General features: G+C 47.0%; 1 protein-coding gene across 1 annotated transcript in view; it reads left to right on the top strand.

The window, feature by feature from the left end:
* The window catches only part of LOC137162500 (protein adenylyltransferase SelO-like), a 55,668-nt gene that overhangs the window by 22,242 nt on the left and 20,925 nt on the right, over positions 1-12,501 (top strand). The window lies entirely within an intron of this gene.

Genomic DNA, 12,501 nt, shown 5'->3' with positions numbered 1-12,501 from the left:
TACTCTCTTTTTTGGGAAATACAGGGGGAGACGCTCTCCTATTTCAACTCTTCCTCCTCTGTTACCTTAGGCACAAGAATTCTTTGAGGAGCAAGAGACCAGGCAGATAAAGAGGTCACTCCCTAAACAAATATTTCTTCATCTTCCTCGGATTAAGTGGTTATGCCTCCCCCATCGACTGTGGCTGATGACTTCGGACACTTCTAAGAGTTAATGATGTGCATTGTGGATTCCTTCCAGATTCTCTTGGAAGAGGTCGAAGTCACAACATAAACTCTTGACATCCTCCAGTGTACTATCTCTGCCTGAGTTGCCCTGCCTGTTAATGAGGCTCAGCTGGATCTTGCCAAATCCACTGGGAGTCCCCTTCAATGATTCTGCTGACATGTAAATGGGCCAATAGGAAATATTATATCCCGGCTAAAGACTCTGAATTTCTGTTCAGCCATCTAACAAAGTCCTTGGTTGTGGAGGCAGTAAACTAACATGGCAGACAACATTATGTGAAGGCCGCACCAGATGATAAGGACTGAAAAGGCCTTGATTTATTCAGCAGAAATACCTACTCATTCATGACAATTTAGGATCAGGAACTATCAAGCTCTCATGGCTAAATAAGATCATTCAAATTGTGCCAAGTTCTCCATCTCTATTAAGTATTTGTGGCTGATCAACATGAGCAGTTTCAGCTATTGTTAATAAAGGTTATCTGTTAGCTAGAATATCACTACAGGCCTCTGGATGCAGCCGATACGGCTGTTCAATCTGTCTTTATGGCAGTAATCATGCAAAAGGCTTCTGACTCCAGTTGTCTGGATTCCCGAGGGAGATCCAAAACATGGTTGAAGACTTTGCCTTTGATGGCCTCAAACTGTTTGCTGAGTCCACTGATGATTCACTGTGTTCCCTTAAGGATTCCAGAACCACATTGAGATCCCTTGGGATTTACATGCCTACAAACAAATGAAAATGTAATAGATCCCAAACTGCACAAAGATCCCTCCCCATTTCAATCTCAGTGTTTCAGAGACCGTATTAACACGGGGAAAAAGTCAAGGCTCCAGAGGAAGAGACCACCTGCTCCTTCTGCGCCTGTTACTGAACCATCATTTTCTAAGCGTCAGTTTTGATGGACTGGTCAAGGGCCCAGAACTCTCTCTCAACACTAGGCTACATATACACCAGTTTACCCACCTTCCAGTGTTTGGAAACTCTCCCATTTTTTTCTGCATGGAAGAGTATCACATCAGACAAATTGATGCTAGAGGTCATAAGATCAGGCTACGTTATCCATATTACCTCCCTTCCCCATCCCTTTTCATCCCTGAGTGCCTCTTAAAGCAATAACTTCTCCAAATGGGTGCAATAGAACCAGTTCCTAGTCTGCATAGAGGGAAGGGGTTTTATTCCAGCTACTTTCTGATCCCAAAAAAAACTGGAGACCATTTTTAGAGCTAAGACTCCTATACAAATTTGTCAAGTCTCAAAAATTCAGGATGGTGTGACTTGCAGTTATAATTCACTGATTACAACTGGGGGATTGGTTTTAAGTCCTCAACTTTCAGGATGCCTATTTTCAGATCGCAGTTCACCCATCTCACAAATGATTCCTGCACTTTTCAGTAGACTGGATTGCTTTCGGTATTGAATGCTCCTGTTTGGCCTTTTGTCTGCACCATGAACGTTCTTAAAGGTGCTGGCAGTGGTCACAGCTTAGCTTTGACATCTGGGGATAATCATTTTTTCCATTTCTTGACAACTGGCTACTCAAGGGCTGGTCTTACAATGAGGTTTTTGATGCCATAAAGAGGATGAGATCTCTGTTCCATGAGCTAGGGTTGCAGCTCAATATTGAAAAATCCACGTTGAGCCCAGTACAAAGAATAGAATTCATAAGAGCCTCCTTGGACACTATATCTGCTACGGCTTATCTTCCCCTCAATGGATTCTTGACCTTAGCAAATCTTGTCTCAAAGATTCAAATCAGCTCACAAATATAAAAAAGATGTCTTTAATTGCTCAGACACATGGCATCCTACATTTTTGTGATGCAATGTGTTAGGCTCCACCTGTGATATTTCCAGAGCTGGCTCAGGACTATTTGTACTCCAAATAAACATAACTTGAACAAGTTAGTGTCAGTCCCTTGTCAGGTACAAGACTCTCTGTTGGTGGAGGGACACAGACAAGGTCTGCGTGGGGATTCTGTTGTTCAGCCTCCTCCCTCTATCACTAAAATAACAGATGCATCCCTGATGAGCTGGGGGATGCACTTGTGGACCCTTGCTGTCCAGAGCAAATGGTCTGCCCAAGAGCTTTGACTACACATCAACCGTCTCAAACAGAGGGCAGTCAGGAATGCCTATATCCACTTCCTGCTTTTAATCAGGAACAAATCCGTAAAGAGTCTCTTGGACAACATAGCTTGCATATTCTGTGTTAACCGACAGGAAAGGGCCAGGTCCCCTTCCCTTTGTGCTGAAATGGTAAAGCTCTGAAACTGGTGCATAGCCAATTGCATCCTTATTTGAGCAACTTTTCTTCTGGGGATACAGGACCAGTTAGCAGATGACCTCAGCAGGCACTTCTCCCAGGACTACAAATGGGAGTTGGATCCTCTGATTCTCAATCAAATTTTTTGGACTAGGGGAGTTCAAAAATAGATCTCTTTGCCACTGTGACCAGCAAGAAATGCAAACATTTTTGCTCAACAGGGAGATTGATTGGGTCCTCTCTCTTTTGGAGATGCCTGCCTCGTTTCAAGAACAAAAGGCCTTTCATATGTGTTTCCCTCAATACCCCTGATTCTGAAGGTGATCAACAAGATCAAGCACAACAAATCCAGAATTTTATTAATAGTCCCAATGTGGCCCAGACACATATGGTATCCTTTCCTGATTCACCTAGCCATCTGTCAGGTGATCAGCATCTCATGCATTCCTCATCTTTCCCAGGATGCCAGCTGCACTCTTCATCCAAACCTGAAGATACTTCATCTCAGATCTTGGCAATCGAGTGATTGCTCATATCCATTCCAATATTGGTGAGGGCACGCCACCGTGCACTGGTTCCCGAAACTTTTTTCCCCTTAGCAGACTCCATAGGGTCGGCTTAGGCTCCCCCTGGAGTACCGCACTCATGCCACGGTATATGAGGCACCGCCGACCCTGCGGGCCCTCAGTTCCTTCTTTCCACCTGTGACGGTTGCTGGAACGTCTTGCCTCTTGCCTTTTAGCAAGTAGCATTCTCCTTATTGACTGTAATCGTTGTTTGACTAGTTTGGATAGTTAGAGTTAAGTGTTTTGTTAAGTAGTTTAGATAGTTTTGCATTAGAATAGAAAGCGCCCTTAGGGGCTTAGGGCCGGGCCATGCCCAGCTCTCCTGGTTTCAAAGCTTGCTCCACTTGCGGCAAGCCTCTTCCCATGAGCGACCCTCACGATCACTGCCTCAAATGTGGAAGGGAGCAGTATCGTAGGGATAAATGTAAGATTTGCAAGGCCTTCAAGCTGCGACTCAAAAAGAATGAGATATCCGGCTGAAGGCTATTTTGATGGAGGCGGCATTCCGCCTGGACTCTGAACCGGCACATTCCCCCGCGGCACCGTGTGTCTCCTCGGTGCGGAGTGCTCCACCAGCACCGGAGTAGACCCGACGCCGCCCATCTCCGGTACCCAAGAAAGAATGACACCAGGGCACCAAGCGCCAGGGCTCCCCTGCACTGCCTGCGCGCCCGGAGTTGAGCCAGGAGATGCACCAGCTGCGGCCCGTTGAGCCTGCTCCGGCACCTGCATCTCCACGCATAGAGCCTCCCCCTGACTCCTGGGGGTGGGGGAGCGCTCTTGCAAGGACCGTCGGCACCGTAGGCGTTCCACATGGCATGGGCTCTTCTGTCATGCCTATGCTTCTGTCCCCCCCCTCGGCCGAGGGCATGGGGACTGGTGTCCCGGGGTAAACCCGCGGTGGATGCCTCCGGTGGATGGTCGAGACCTCCATCAGGGCGAAGTCTCCCACCAGATGGCCAGAGAGGGTAGAGCGCGGCGGCTCCCCTCACAGCTCCGACTCTAAGTTGTCGAGCTCCTCCTCCCCACGGCACTGAGGACGGTCCGCGGTACCGGAGGTATCACACTCGAGGTGGTGTCGCTCCAAGTCCGCCTCGCACAGTGCGGGCAGCTCCTGCACCCCAGCACTGAGCCCTCCGCCACTACGGCACCAGTCCTGATCTCTGACGCGGAGCCTGGCACCGAAAGACCCAGCCACCTCGTCCCGTCGCCGATCACGGTCCTTGGAGTCGGGTTCAGCATCAAGGCAGCATGGACGTCACCGTTCCCAGTCCCCGAAGGGCAAGCGGCACTGGAAGTCCTCGGTGCTGAGACGGAGGTCCTCGTCCTCCAGTTCGTTGGGCCACACGTCCTCCCGTCAGCACCGCTTGCAACGGCACTGACGCTCCTCAATCTCGTCGGGGTCGTCGAGGGGCCGATCCCCGGCGAAGAGGAGCAAAAGCCAGAGGCGTCATTGGCACCGGTCCAGCGGGTCCAGGTCCCGCAAGGACAAGTCCTGCCACGATGCTCCGCAGCCGGTACTGATGTCGGGGCACAGATGGGGCAGGGAACTGTATCGGTCCCATCTTCAGTGGCACAGCTGGTGCCCCCTCCGCACCAAGCCAATAAGCTAAGGGCCATTCCTCGGAGGAGGAATCGGACCCTGTGGAGGGACCCTCCAGGGGGCCCCTTCCACAAGCTTCCTCCTCTTCCCCTGATGTTGCGGCTGCCAGAGACCACAGGGCGCCCCTCCCAGACTTCAGGGCCCACCAGGAGCTCCTTAAAAGGGTGGCCAGTAATTTGAACATCGAACTTAAGGTGCTCTCTGAGGAGGAGGACCATCGAGGGTGGCCCTGCCTGTCTATGAGAGGGTTCTTAAACTGGCCAGGGCCCTCTGGCAAACCGCTGCCTCAGTTGCCCCTACCTCCAAAGGCTCCAAGAAAAAGTACTATGTTCCAGCAGAGGGGTTTGAGTTTTTGTATACCCACCCAGCCCTGGGGACCCTGGTGGTTGATGTGGCCAACCAGAAAGACAGGCAAGGTGGCCTGGGCACCACACCTAAGAACAAGGACAACAAAAAACTTGACTTGTTTGGCCATAAAGTTCATTCCACCGGGGCCCTACAACTTAGGATTGTGAACCACCAAGCCCTCCTAGGGTGATATAATCTGAACCTCTGGATCTCTGTGAGGCGGTTCGCTGAGGGGTTGCCCCAGGACCAGATGGCAGACTTTGCCACAGTCCTGGAAGAAGGCTTCACAATGGCAGGGGCTGCGCTGCAAACCGCCAGTGCCGCAGCGGACTCCGCTAGCAGAGCAATGGCCTCTTCAATAGCCATGCGGCAGTGTTCATGGACGCAGTCATCCGGGCTGTCCCAGGAGGTGCAGCAATCTATTCAGGACCTGCCCTTCGACGCAACAGGCCTGTTCTCGGAAAAAACGGACGAGAAGCTCCATGCTCTAAAGGTTCGCGAGCTACACTCCAGTCCTTGGGACTTTACACCCCCCAGGTCTCAAGGTGCCAGTCTTGGCCCCAGCCCCAACGCTGGGTGCAACCACCCCCTAGGCCATCACCCAGACCCTCTCAGCCCCATAGGGGCCAAGACAGGAGCAGGGGGTTTGGACACCGTGACCGCTCCGGCTCGTCCACAGTGTCCCAAACAAGGGCCCTCTAAGGGGGCTAACAACAAGAAACAGTTTTGATGGTGCGCCCGAGGATGGCACCAATACCTCTGTCCCGGATCCACTCTTCCCGTTTGCGGAAAGGCTAAGACCCTACTATGCCGAGTGGCAGAACATCATCTCAGACCGTTGGGTCCTTGGCGTAGTTCTCAGGGGATATGCTCTTCAGTTCATGGCTTTCCTTATTTTCCCACCCCATGTCAGTTAGGTTCCTCAAGGGGGTGGAGAGGCTATACACGCAGGTCCATGACTTGGTGCCACCCTGGGATTTAAACCTGGTCCTCTCCAAACTAACGGGGGTCCCCCTTCGAGCCCATGGCTACATGCCCGCTGCTCGTCCTCTCTTGGAAGGTAGCCTTCCTGGTGGCCATTACCTCGGCTAGGAGGGTTTCCGAGATAAGAGCTTTGACAAGGTGCGGTTGAGATCCTATCCGACCTTCCTGCCTAAGGTGGTCTCCCAGTTCCATTATAATCAGGGTATCTTCCTCCCTGTGCACACCTTTACGTCCCACTATGCCATGGTTCAGTAGGCGAGAGAGGATGCGAGGTTCGGCAGAGCCGTACTGATGAGAGCAGCTCACTGGTGACTCCTACCCACCTCCAAGGTATGGCTTTTTTAATCACCTGTATTGGAATGGATATGAGCAATCACTCGAAGTAGAAAACAGAGTTACTTACCAGTAACTGTTGTTCTTTCAGATGTGTTGCTCATATCCATTCCACACCCACCCTCTGTCCCCGCTGTCTGAGTCGGCAGAAGGAAGGGACTGAGGGCCCGCTGGGTTGGCAGTGCCTCATATACCGCGGCATGAGCGTGGTACTCCAGGGGGCGCCTAAGTCAACTCTATGGTGTCTGCTAGGGGGAAAAAAGTTCCAGGAACCAGTGCATGGTGGCGTGCATTCACCTACATTGGAATGGATATGAACAACATCTCGAAGAACAACAGTTACTGGTAAGTAACCCTGTTTTCTTGATGGTTCAGGGGACTACAGTTGACTTGTAAGGAGGTACAAGAAGTATTATTTGACAGCTGGAAAGACTTCACAAGATATACATATCTTCACAAATGGGAAAGATTCAGCCCGTGGTGTGTCCAGAGAAGTGTTCTCCACCTGTTCATTCTTCCCTCTTGATCTTCCTTGATTACCTCTTAGAGCTTAAAAAAAAAAAAAAAAAAAAAAAAAAAAAAGGCAGGATTGTCTTTCAGTTCTATCAAGGTCCACTTAAAAGCTATAACAGCCTTCTGTTCAGTGGTTGAAGGCTTCTCAGTCTTCACCTATCCTACAACTGTAAGGTTTCTGAGGGGATCAGGAAACCTTTTTGCCCAAGTTAAGGAACTCACTCTTCTATGGGTTTTGAATTTAGTACTTAGATGCCTTATGGCCCCTCTCTGAGCCAATGGCTACCTCTTCCCTCTTTAATTTCTCTCAGAAGAAGTCTTTTTGGTGGCTATGACCTCTGCTCATAAGGTTGAAGAATTAGGGGCTCTAATAGCAGATCCTCCATTTACAGTATTTTTCAAAGGCAAGGTTTTGTTATGTCTATACCCAAATTTTTTTACCCAAGATGTCATCTGAATTTCACATCAACCAGATTATTCACTTTCCGTTTTTCCCCCCCAAACCCTCATCGGCTCAAAGAAGAGACTGATTTACATGCTTTAGATGTTAGAAGGGTGATAGCCTTTTATTTGGAAATAATTAAGTCATTTAGGAAGTCTCCCAGATTGTTTGAGTATTGTCGATAGATCCGAAGAGTCAGCAATTTCCACCCACAGACGCTCCATGTGGATTTCTGATTGTGTCATATTGTGCTATAAATCTTTAGATATACAGCTTCCTTCTACGGTGTTGTCCCATTCCATGAAATCTCTACTTCTATGGCATTACTCAATAATGTTCCCATTCTGGAAATTTGTAAAGCTGCCACTTGGTCTTCTGTACATACCTTTTCCAAGCATTATGCACTGGTCTAGTCTTCTAGATTAGATGCTGCAATTGGAAATGCGGTGATGTTTTCAATCGTGGACTTGGTACCAAAGTCCCACTCTCTAGCTGGGGTTACTGCTTGGTAGTCACATGAAGTGGAGCACCTATAGGGACACTACTCAAAGAAGGAGAGGTTACTCACCATGCATAGTAACTGGAGTTCTATGAGATGTGTCCCCTTATGGGTGCTCCACTACTCGCCCTCCTTCTCCTCTGCTTCAGAGTTTCCTCTGGAGACTTCACGGTAGATCATTAACTAAGGGCAGTTTGCCTGCACTGCCCTATATAGCCTTGAAGCAGGGCATGAGGAAGCTTAGAGCATGTGTGCGGGCTGAACAGATACTACTCCCAAAAATCTCCGATCAAAGGCACAAGGGGTGTGAGCACACCTGAAGTGGAGCACCAATAGGCGGACACATCTCATAGAACTTGAAGAACTCCAGTTACTAACACAAGGTGAATAACCCCTCCATTTAAATAATCCCACATCAGTGCAGTGCAAATACTCAGTTACTCATTTGTGTGGGTATTTACTGGATTGAAGTCTCAATTTCCAAAAGTAACTAAATTATGCATGCAAAGTATGTTTCCAATCCTTAAAAGTTTAGAGAGCTTCCTGTGAGCTTCATTGGGAGTGGAGTACCGTACAGCATGAGGCCTAATGTGCATATCAGTGCAAACAGGTAATTACACAGGCAAAACAAACAGTTTCCTGTACAAAATGGATTACTGTCCATGCATTTAGCCATTTCCCTCCTGCAGTTATCTGCTACGACACATCTATATCATGTGCATGCAGCGCAGACACCTAATTTTGAAAATGTGATAAAGGGAGTATTAGGACTCTATAACACACAGGTTGTGGTTGGGGAAATTAGCATTTCTTGCACTTTGTCTCAGAGTTGGAAGTCAACAAACTATAGCAGATCCTCAGCTAGCATAATCTGGCATGGTGTCATTGTCTTCTCTGGAGCTGCATTGATTTACACCAGCAAAGGATCATACTTGATATATTTTTCTTTAAAAAAAAAAAAAAAAAAAAAAAAAAAAAAAAAAAAGTAAAGTAAAGTCAAATAAAAAACCCCATAAGGTTTACATTAGTCAAAATAGTAATTTGAGGTAATATACTACGTAATATTGACAAGATTTCTGCTAGTTTTGGAAGTAGCTATGGCTTCTATGCAAATCAATCGATTCTAATTACATTTCATTTTAGTTTAATTAGATTAATTAATGTTTGTACAGAACTTTGAATATGCAAGACACCAGAGAGAGCTAAGTATTATCAAGTATTAAATGAATGCTGAAGTGATGAAAACAGGATAGGTTGTTTTAAGTTAAATGCCATTTACACAAAACCTCCTTTTCTTAATGAGGAGAATGGAGTTTGTAAAACAATTGTTGTGTTAGAGTTGCCTCTTCTATTTTAGGCCTTTCACCATTGGTTTCCATGACAGCAAAGCATTCAGGAATCTGGTAGATTTCAAAGGCAAGGACAAAATACAGGAAATTCCACTTTTCAGCTACAGACTTAAAAATCCAAAAGGCTCTGAGATCTTTAGTGTGTTTAACACCAGCCCAGCTCCAGAAACTAGTAATAAACAAAACTCTAGTTTAGGTCCACAAATTAGCTCCTACCCTAACCTTAAATAGGCTCACTAATAGGTACTAAGCCTGGACCCTAATTTGGATCCATTGGCCCACCCCAACCCTATCACTATCATGTGCCCACTTGCCTGCATCAATTTTAACCCTACCCAGGGCCTACTGGGTTTTACCCAGCCCTAACCCAAACCCTGACTTCAGTAGAGCATGCTGCACCCAGCCTGGAGCCACTAGCCAGTCTTCACTCTGAGCCCTGGTCTACACTACAGAGTTAGGCTGATGTAAGGCAGCTCACCTTATTATGTCAACCTAGTTATGTCAGTGTACATGCTACAGCTTGGCTCTCCACAACTGTAACTGCCCTGCTACACCAATATAACTGCATCTCCACAAGACGCATAGGACTTAGGTCGGTGTAGTCAAGGCAACACAGTATCTGTGCAGACACAGCAGTTACTTACATCAGCTGTTAGCTGTTATTCTCATCAATTTCATGGCTCTATGGGGGACTCCAGTTAGAGCCAGGCTGCTCCTGGGCTCGCTGCATCCAGCCGGGCTGTTCCCCCCCAGGTCCTAGCATCCTGCTCCCAGCCAGGATCCCAGATGCCCTTCAGGCTGTCAGCTTCCTTCTGGAAGCACTGCCACCCCCTCCCCAGCAGGGAGCCGAGAACTCAAGGGACAGCCATTCTCCCTGCAGGGAACCAAGAGCTTGGGCAGCTGCCAGGCTCCATGTGGGGATAGGGAACCTGGTGGGTAGCCAGGCTTCTGGTAGGGAGCTGTATGCGGAGCTGAGAGCCTGGGCTCTCAGCAGCCCACATTGCTTCTCTTAAGTCGGTGGAAGCATTCCTGGCACACCCCCAAGAGAAGAAGGATAGCGTGAACATGAACCACCGTAATTACTGTGGTGGCTGTAAGCTGACCTAACGTAGGTTGACTTATGTTTTTAGTGTAGACATGCCCTGAGTCTAGCCCAGGCCATGCGGGCACCTAACCTAATGTTAACTAGGGCTTACCAGCTCACCCTCAAACTTAGCCCTAACATGTGTCCACTGAGCCATCCCTAGCCATCTTCTAGCTCCCCAGAAGACCTTTACCCATGCTCTAATTTACACTGCCTGGCTGGTCTCAACACCTAATGGGCCCATGGGCCATCACTACCATGGACCCATCCATTGCCTGGTCCCTCTCCAACCCCAGCCTGGGCCCAAGACTAGCCTTGATCACAACCTAAGAACATGGGGACACATCTTTGTCTGTGTCCCCTGCCCAGCCCCTAGTCCCATCCCAGCCCACCGCTAATTCCAACTGAATGTAACTTCCAGGCCTAAATGGGTAAAAACAATCCAACAACTGTAAGTTGAGCTAGGAAACTATACAGACTGCATTTAATGCAGTGGAGAAGTAACTAAAGTGTTTACTGTGGGGAGAATGGTTATCAAGTAATAATTTAATAGCCAATAAATAGTATAGACTCTCCAAAGGGGACTCATGGATAGAGCCCTGCAAATCTGCAGATACTCAACTTTATATCTGCAAAAACAACGAGAGTTCTGTAACACTTTAAAGACTAACGAATTTAATTTCAGCAGGCATAAGCTTTCGTGGGCTTCAGCCCACTTCCTCAGATGCAGTTGGTAGAAATAACACAGCAAATATTGGCAGCATATATAGGAGGCAGCATATGTGTACATGCCAACTTAGATTATGTGTATATGTTGCCTCCTATATATGTTGCCAATATTTGCTGTATTATTTCTACCAACTGCATCTGAGGAAGTGGGCTGAAGCCCACGAAAGCTTATGCCTGCTGAAATTAAAATTGTTAGACTTTAAAGTGTTACAGAACTCTCGTTTTTGCTGTATACAGACTAACATGGCTACCCATCTGGATCACTTTATATCTGCAGACCATGTTTTTGGATGACACTTGGATGCAGATACAAATTTTGTATCCACACACAGCTCTACTCATGGATAAGAAATCTGGAAGGAAACACAAACCTTTTTACAAAGGCTTACTGTGGCTAGTTATAGTACATTTTTTGTGTGGAGTGCACGCTGCATCTTGTCCAGAAAACTTACAGATTCTCCTTAACTTTTGACCTTTTTGCTCCTTTTCTGAATCTAGCTCAGGACAAGAAAGCAGATGTACAAATGCATCTTTGTGGAAGGCAAAATGGTCTTGTGTATTGAAAATCAGGAGATATGGATTCTGTTCCCAGCTATGTCACAGACATTTAGATGATCTGAGCCAAAGTCTCTGCTTTTCAGTTTCCTCATTTGTAAAATGAGGATACCTGCCTCAATGGGTTGCTCTGAGGTTTAAGGTAGGGAAGAGCCATAATCCCCATTTAACAGATGGGGAACAGAGGCACAGAGAGACTAAGTGTCTTGCTCAAGGTGACCCAGGAAATCGATGACATTATTCTTCTCCTTGTATACTAATCACATCCCACCAGGCCGAGGGCTTTCTGCAGCTCTTATTTGGGTATGCGTGTTGTGTTTGCGGGTGCTGGTTGAGCAGTTGAACAAACTGTCTTCATGCATGCCAACTTAGATTTGTCTAGGAAAAAGCATTTTGTTTAAGGTAGAAATAATTTAACCCAGGAGTTGTGATTCCCCCAAAACTGGTTTGAAATATCAGATGTAATTTTCTGCTGTTTAGAAGATTTATACTTTTGAAAAGAAGGATTTTACATATAAAGTAAACATTCGTGCAGTTTATCTATGCAAGAATGCTTTGCCGGTGGCAAGTTATGTTCTTACACACCAGCAGAGCACTCGCACATTTCCTTCCAGATACACACACAAACTAATATAAACACATGCCAAAACCCAGCAGGAATATTGTAAGAACAGCAACTAACACCATTGTATTCTCAACTAAGAGTGTCTCTACTCTCCTGCTAAAGCCATTTACTCTCTTGTGCACACATAAGAACACTGGACTTTCACACTCACCTCCCATCCATAAACTGGTCGTTCAAGCCAATCCTTCTACCCAGTCACTTTCCCTGACTTTCACTTACTTATAAACTTAAATGTGTTTTTCATTGTGTCATTTTAGTCTTATGTTAATAAACACAAAAATGTGACTGTCTCCTTTGTTCTTTTTCTTTTCACTTCCCTTTCTTTGCTTCACTCTTTGTTTCCTTCTTTTGTGAACCGTGGTGTATCTCTTCTCTTAT

Source organism: Emydura macquarii, unplaced genomic scaffold, assembly GCF_026122565.2.
Source record: "Emydura macquarii macquarii isolate MOO-44397 ecotype Brisbane River unplaced genomic scaffold, CSIRO-AGI_Emac_v2 contig_2422, whole genome shotgun sequence".
In the NCBI taxonomy this organism is placed as follows: Eukaryota; Metazoa; Chordata; order Testudines; family Chelidae; genus Emydura; species Emydura macquarii.
This window is presented reverse-complemented; position numbering and strand designations above follow the sequence as displayed.